A 7,517-nucleotide genomic window follows, 5' to 3' on the forward strand; every position below is an offset into this window, starting at 1 on the left:
TAGTCTATCAACTCTTTTTCATCACCCTTGGACTTATCAACCCACCTTAAAATCAACCAAACACATTTAATCATGATTTTGTAGTTCACATTGGATGCAACATTTCAACAATTTCACTATATCATTATGATACACCAAGTTACAACACACATGCTCAAAGAATGACTCATTTATTATTTTTTTCGGGCTAATGCAAACTCATACAAACACACCAATTAGACAATCCAAACATGCGTCATGAATGCCCTCACTCATTTGTGTTTAGTATAGCCTTTCACTCAAACGATCATATCATAAACAAGGCCTATTTTTCAAACATTGTACTCACTCTCATAAATGAAGTTCTTACTTCTCTTAACATGCCATAAGTTTGCCCATAGTGTATTTTTTCACTTTCACATCATATTTCTCAAGGAATCAAGAGGACTTCTATTTGGTTGTAGTGTCGGCTTAGGGTAAGGAAGGGAATATTTGGGATATCTTTAAAGACTACACCTCCCTAATGCACATGTATTTGTTCCACCGGTTACACATCTTTCACTAGCTTTTCTTTTTCCTCTAAGTACATACTTCATGAATGTTATCCCTCTTCAAGTTCAAGCTCTGCCCCCTAGCTCCTTATTATTACCATCTTTTTCCTTCTTCTTTATATATATATATATACATGTGTGTGTGTGTGTGTCTTTACACTAGCCACCCATAATTGAGGTGCACAATATCCTTGGTAGGACCAGGGCCAATGTTTGAGCATAGGTCTGAACTAGCCACCCTCAATTGAGTTGAGGTGCACATTGTCCATTACAGACCAGGGCGAAAACAGAACTTTTCTACACTTTTATTTTCCACACATCCTAGCATTTCCATCATTTTCCCACTTCTACTAACATTTTCAACCTTTATTCTCAACATTGTGCATTAAGGATTACATTGGGATCAAATACTTTGGTATCAATAGAAAGGGTTTCGGCTTATTCATGTGGCTTAACAAACAAACAAGGCTAAAGGCTCAATGGGGCTTTACTAGGGGTAATTTGATTGGTAATCATAAAATAGAGTTAAGAATTAGCTTTTTCAAAGAAATGCCTCAATCATTTTCCCTAAGTCATACACGCTACTCATTCAACACACACGGGGCAAGTTCTATATATCAATTAAAGTAAGAACCAAACAATCACTCACCACACATGGCATCATGACACACATAAGGGCACATCATACTAGCATGCTCATACAACTTGCATTATGATATTACTACTCAATTAAGCCCACTTAGATTTATTCAGAGTCAAAACAACGAACACATGCTTTTTTCAAGGTTACCATTCTTTTGGATTTTCCAATGGTGACTACCCATGACGTCTGGCTAACTTTTTCGGACATAGTTTCAGAATACCAAGGTTTGTTTCTCAATTCTACTCCTCTACGTGACTAATTTTCCCTTAAGACGGTCGTCATCCATCCATCATCGGAAACTGTCACTCCTACGATGACTCTACGACTCAATAAAAGCAATAAACTAGTCCTAGTCGGTTCAAAGGGACTATCCTCAGGAAAAGTATCGCAAACAAAAGCTGAGGAACCCAAAATAAAAAAATAACACTAAAAATAAAATAAGACTCGATAAAGCATTAAAAGCTTATATATAAAAGAGAGTTATCTCCCACCCCACACTAAAAAATAAGCACTATCCTCAGTGCGCACAATTAAAAGTAAAGTAAAGAATTAGAGATACTTCCTCAGTCATCTAGGCCTCGTCGTCATCATCATGACCTCCATCAAACACCATCAATGCGTTAGCATCCTCATCAACAACATCATCCTCCTCATCATCCATCTCCTCGTCCACATTGGCCTCGTCATCATCAAGAGGCTTCTGAAACGCCGGACCAATCCTGCAAATATAAGTTGCGCTCTCTGTCAACGGGTAGCGCTCTGCCAAGGTTTCCATCTCATTATCCATGACCGGGCGGACCCCAATCCTCAGTTGCAACTTTACCATGCCGAACATACGAGTCATCACACTATCATCTCGTGCATGCTGCTCCTGAGCTGATAAGACAGGTCCATGGGACGTGTCGAGTGCCTTGGTCCAAGTGACATCTATCATATTGCAAATAGAGTACGGGGCCCTAACAAAATTCATGTCTAACTCCTCCTCTTCCATACCTCCTACCCTCAAAAACCGGGTAACCAACCCCCATAACAGAATCGCCACCTCATATTATTCCTAAATTTCATCATATTCTACCTTAAAACAGCCCCAACATTAATGGGCATACCCTTCATCAGCATATAGACTAACACCACCCTATCTCTTGTCACGTCTGAAAGGTGTTTTGTCGATAAAAATACACTACACACAATCTTCAACCAAACTCTCGCAACTTGGTTAAAATATGCATAGCGGAGAGTAGAATTCCTCCATGTGTCCTTACTCCTGTCCCACTTAGCAGTGGACTCTGCCCCACACAATGTATGACGGCTATCTCTATAAGGGGGGTTTTCCTTAAGCCTATTGTAGTCCTCTGCATCACAATTAGGAGTGCCCAAAAACAAATTCAGCACTTTGGAAGTAAACTTCACATCCTTTCCCCGAATTGGAACGGTTTTATTGAACCGAGTTTCTGTGTTCCAATTAGCATAAAATTCCCTAACTAAAGTCAAATTGCAATCACCCTGATCCTCAAATATAAACTGTTGCCCAAGAGCATTCACAGTATTATAAATTACCGGAAATTGAGATTGCAACCTTACCTCATTTACGAACTCGTCCCCAAGGTATTTGGCCTCCTTTTGGCATTCAAACCATCCATGCCCATATCGCTTCACAACTTTCTTGCTGAATTTTTGGAATGGTTTCGGCTACTTGAAGACTCGACCACCTCTCCCTTCCGATTACGCTTTGAACCCACACCTGCTTCCACATTCTTAGCTTTAGGGGCCATTAGAACTCACAAAAGGAAGAAAAGGAGAGAAAAAAGAAAATTTTGAAGAAAGAGGGGGGTGGCAGGGGTGGTAGGGGAAGAAAATAGAAGAAAGAAAATTTCTATAGAGAGAAGGGAGTAAAAGAGTTGGAAGGAGGAAAGAAGTGGGGAATAATAGGTATTTATGGGGGAAGATTGAAGATTAAGGGAGAAGAAAGGTTGGTTTGGGGATAAGCAAAGGTTTATGCGGGATTTTAATGGAGGGATTTGAAAGGAAGTAGATAAGAAGAAAAAGAAAAGTTTGAGAGAAGTGGGGTTTTAGTCGGTTGGGTTTTTAAGAATTGGGGGATGATTGTGTTTTAGGGATTAAAAAGGGTGGGTTTTTTGTTTTTTAGTAAATGGGTCGGGTGGAACCCATAAAAATTTTCACTTGGGCCTTGGCGCGATACTGGCGCGGTATGCCGCCAGTGCGCCATAGACACGCGTTTGTAATGGCCTTGGCGCGATACTGGCGCAGTATGCCACTCAGTCCGCCCACTAGATTTTTTTCATTTTTTTTCATTTTGCACTATTACAAACTAAGTTACAAATAATGAAATCCCTATCTATCTAAAATAACTAATAAATAAAAATACTTCTTAGCTTCTAAGAATATAAACTACGCTAAAACAAAAAAAATCAAAATTTAAAACAAAACTACCTATCTATTTCATATTGTTCATAGGTTGCCTCCCGTGTAGCGCTTGGTTTAACGTCGCGGCTCGATTCATCTTGGATCATTCGTCAGTCAGCTCAAGCGCCTCCCGGTTACGATCTGAATCCTCTCCAAAGTAGTGTTTCACTCTTTGCCCGTTTACCAAGAACGTAAGGCCAGTTTCACCTTTAAGTTCAACATCCCCACGATGTATCATCCTTACCACTTTGAAGGGACCACTCCATTTATACCTTAGTTTTTCGGGGAATAACCTTAGTCTTGAGTTAAAAAGTAGTACATTTTCTCCCGGAGTAAAAGTGCGAGGGACTATGTGCTTGTCATGCCACCTTTTCGTCCTTTCTTTGTATAGCTTGGCATTCTAATATGCATGGAGCATAAAGTCCTCAAGTTCATGTAATTGATCAACTCTCTTCCTACCGGCCAACTGGGGTCAATATTTAACTTCTTTATCGCCCAATAAGCTTGGTGTTCTAATTCTGCCGGAAGATGACATGTTTTACCGAACACTATGTGATAGGGACAAGTCCCTATGGATGTCTTATATGCAGTCCTATATGCCCACAACGCATCATCCAACTTATCAGACCAATCCTTTCTTTGTGCATTCACTATTTTCTGCAAGATTTGCTTCACCTGTCTATTCGATACTTCCACTTGCCCACTTGTTTGAGGATGGTAAGGTATAGCAACCTTATGAAGAATATCATACTTAGCAAGAAGATTTTTCACTAGATTGTTAATGAAATGCTTACCTCCATCACTTATGATTGCCCTTGGAGTGCCAAAATGAGTGAAATGTTCTTCTTGATGAACTTAAGCACAACTCTTGAATCATTCGAGGGAAGAGCTACTGCCTCAACCCCATTTACTCACATAATCAATAGCCATAAGGATATATAGGTTTCCATTAGATGGTGGGAAAGGACCCATGAAGTCAATACCCCACACATAAAAAATTTCCACCTCAAGAATGTTACTTAGCGACATCTCATGTCTTCTCGATATCGTACCCAACCTTTGGCATTTATCAGATCCCTTCACAAAAGCAATAGAATCTTTAAATAAAGAGGTCCAAAAGAAATCAGATGGTAGTACCTTATGTGTTGTACGTTCTCCACTATGGTGACCTACATATGGTCTAGCATGACAACTTTCGAGCACTTTCTTTACCTCATACTCTGGAATGCATCTTCTCACCACCTGATCCACTCCTTGCTTGAATAAGAATGGTTCATCCCAGATATAGAACTTGGCATCATGAGTTAGATTTTTCTTTTGTTGGGTGGTTGCATCTGGAGGGTACTCTCCACTTACTATCAAATTCACTATGTTTGCATACTAAGGCACTTGAGAGATATCTAGTTCCATCAATTGTTCATCCGGAAACTCTTTCGGGATTTGTTCCCCTTCATGTACATGGAAAAAATCTTCCAACCTAGACAAATGATCAGCTATTTGATTCTCAGTACCCTTTCTATCTTTGATATCAAGGTCAAATTCTTGGAGAAGTAATATCCACCGAATCAACCTTGGTTTAGCATCCTTCTTGTTAAATAATTACCTAATAGTTGCATGGTTAGTAAAAACAATCACCTTGGTACCTACCAAATACGATATGAACTTGTCGAAAGTGAACACTAGAGCTAGCATCTCCTTCTCAGTCACTGTGTAATTAGCTTGTGCAGAATCTAGGATCTTGCTTGCATAATAGGTCGAACGGAACACCTTATCTTTTCTTTGTCCCAATACTGCACCCACTGCTACGTCGCTTGCATCACACATGATTCCAAATGGTAATTCCCAATTAGGAGCAATTAAGATGGGAGCTTCAATCAAGTTCCTTTTCAACATCTCAAAAGCTTTCAAACACATCTCATCAAATTCAAATATCACCTCCTTCTCCAAAAGACTGCACATAGGTCTAGCAATTTTTGGAAAAATTCTTGATGAATCTCCAGTAAAAACACCTGTATTTCCAAGGAAACTTCGCACCCCTTTTACAGAGATAGGAGGGGGCAATTTTTCAATAACTTCCACCTTGGCTTTATCCACCTCTTATCCCAATTTCGATACCTTATGACCCAATACTATACCCTTTCGAACTATGAAGTGGCACTTTTCCCAGTTCAGTACTAAATTGGTGTCTTCACATCTAGCAAGTACTTTATCAAGATTCCGGAGACATACCTCAAAAGACTTCCTACAGACACATAAATCATCCATGAACACCTTTACAGATTCCTCCACCATATCATGAAAAATGGCCATCATATACCTTTGAAAAGTCACCGGCGCATTGCAAAGTCTAAATGACATGCGTTTGAAAGCATATGTACCATAAGGACATATGAACGTGGTCTTTTCCTGATCCTCTGGCGCAATCAAAATCTGATTATATCTTAAATACCCATCTAAGAAACAATAGTATTTCTGCCCTGCTATTCGGTCAAGCATCTGATCAATGAAGGGAACCGGGTAGTGATCCTTTCGGGTGGCATCATTTAGCTTCCAGTAATCCATACAAATTCTCCAACCGATGACTGTTCTAGTGGGAATTAGCCCATTTTTCTCGTTCTTTACCACTGTCATACCTCCCTTCTTGGGAACACACTACACAGGACTTACCTACTTGCTATCAGAAATTGGATACACGATTCCCGCATCTAACCACTTTATTACTTCCTTTTTCACTTCTTTCATCAAAGGATTCAGTCTACATTGGTCTTGTCCACTCGGTTTGTGATCCTCTTCCATATAGATTTTTTGCATACATAACGCCAGACTAATTCCATGAATATCAGCCATCTGCCATCCAATAGCTTTCTTCCTCCGCTTTAGGACTCTCAATGCCACATCAATCTGTATTTCAGATAATTCTACAGAAAGTATTACAGGTAAAGTTTCATTAGTGGCCAAATACGCATACCTTAGGTGAGCAGGCGGAGATTTCAATTCCAACTTAGGTGCTTATTCAATTGATGGTTTGGGTGGAGGCCCTAACTCACGATACAATGGCTATATTCTACGCTTAAGTAACTCCATGACTGCCAGATTCAACCAATTTTCTATCTCCTGAGCCTCAGTATCTACATATACATCATGTCCCACTAACACTCTTTCTAAGGGATCCTCGGGTGCAATGAGCTTGATTCTACTACGAGATCTACAACCGTAATAGCGGACAACTCTTCATAGACAAACAACAATTTCAAGGCGCAGTAAAAATCAAATACTTCAACCTTATCATGTGCCCTCATAGTCAACTGCCCAGTTGCTACATCAATCAATGCGCTCCACGTAGCCAAGAATGGACGCCCCAGAATGAATGGAACTTTAGGATCAGGCTCAAAGTTTAGGACCACAAAATCCACCAAAAATATCAAGGAACCCACTTGTACTAACACATCTTCTACTACCCCCTCTGCCTAGCAATGAACCTATCAGCGAGTTGGAGAATGACGGTGGTCGGTATTGGATTACCTAACCCAAGTTTCTTATATAATGATTGTAGACACGTATTTTTGGCCGAACTTAAAATTTTATACCATTTTAGAGCTGAAATATTTTTATAAATATAAATTAAATATTTTGACTTTTATCTTATTTTTATTAAGTTTATTTTAAAAAGATGAATCACTTTTTAAGGTAAGTTTTATTGTCAATTGTTTAAAAAGAAATGGAAGATTACAAAAATCTATATTTTGAAATTAAGTTTTTATAAATAAGCTAGTATTATTTAATTGATCTTATCTTATAGCTAGTTGACTTTTTCTTAGATTTTTATTAATTTTAAATAATTAGTTGATATGCTATTATAATCTATTATTTTAAGAGTAAAATAAATATAATACTAAAGTAAATAGAAAATAACCTAATTA

The sequence above is a fragment of the Solanum tuberosum genome, unplaced genomic scaffold (assembly GCF_000226075.1).
Source record: "Solanum tuberosum cultivar DM 1-3 516 R44 unplaced genomic scaffold, SolTub_3.0 scf00581, whole genome shotgun sequence".
Taxonomy (NCBI): Eukaryota; Viridiplantae; Streptophyta; class Magnoliopsida; order Solanales; family Solanaceae; genus Solanum; species Solanum tuberosum.